Raw genomic sequence first — 508 nt, forward strand, 5'->3', positions numbered from 1 at the left:
GGCCGCGGCCCCTCGCCTCCGTCTCTGCCCTCCTCCCTCCGGCCCCCTCCGCCGCGGAGATGCTCCGTGCAACTTAGTCTCGGCGGCACTCTTCGCAGGCGCCCCCCGCTTTTCTCAAGCTCCCAGGCTCGCGCCATGGGAGTAAATGTGAAGTGCTTGAATGAAGAGCAATAAACTGACTGCTTTTTGCTGGCGTCCTGATCCACGTCTGGGTCTCCTCTTGGGGTGTGTGCCCAGAGTTGATCGTTCAGTTGCTGTCAAGCTTCCAAACCCACTATGTTTATTACTTGTTAAAATACATTAAGGAGGAAAAACCCCACTATTGATTTAGAATACAGTATCGTAAAAAGAAAATGTTTCTGTGGGTCAGCTGTTTCTCAGGCAAATGTCCCAATTAAAAACCAGAAGCACTCAAAAGTCAACTCAATAAAGTGATTGCAGTGAGTTACAAGCAGAGTTTGATTTTTGCAGTAAGCAATGAGCTGTATTTTAATAAATTTGAGGTGCC

Source organism: Aptenodytes forsteri, unplaced genomic scaffold (genome assembly GCF_000699145.1).
Source record: "Aptenodytes forsteri isolate BGI_AS27 unplaced genomic scaffold, ASM69914v1 Scaffold33, whole genome shotgun sequence".
Taxonomy (NCBI): Eukaryota; Metazoa; Chordata; class Aves; order Sphenisciformes; family Spheniscidae; genus Aptenodytes; species Aptenodytes forsteri.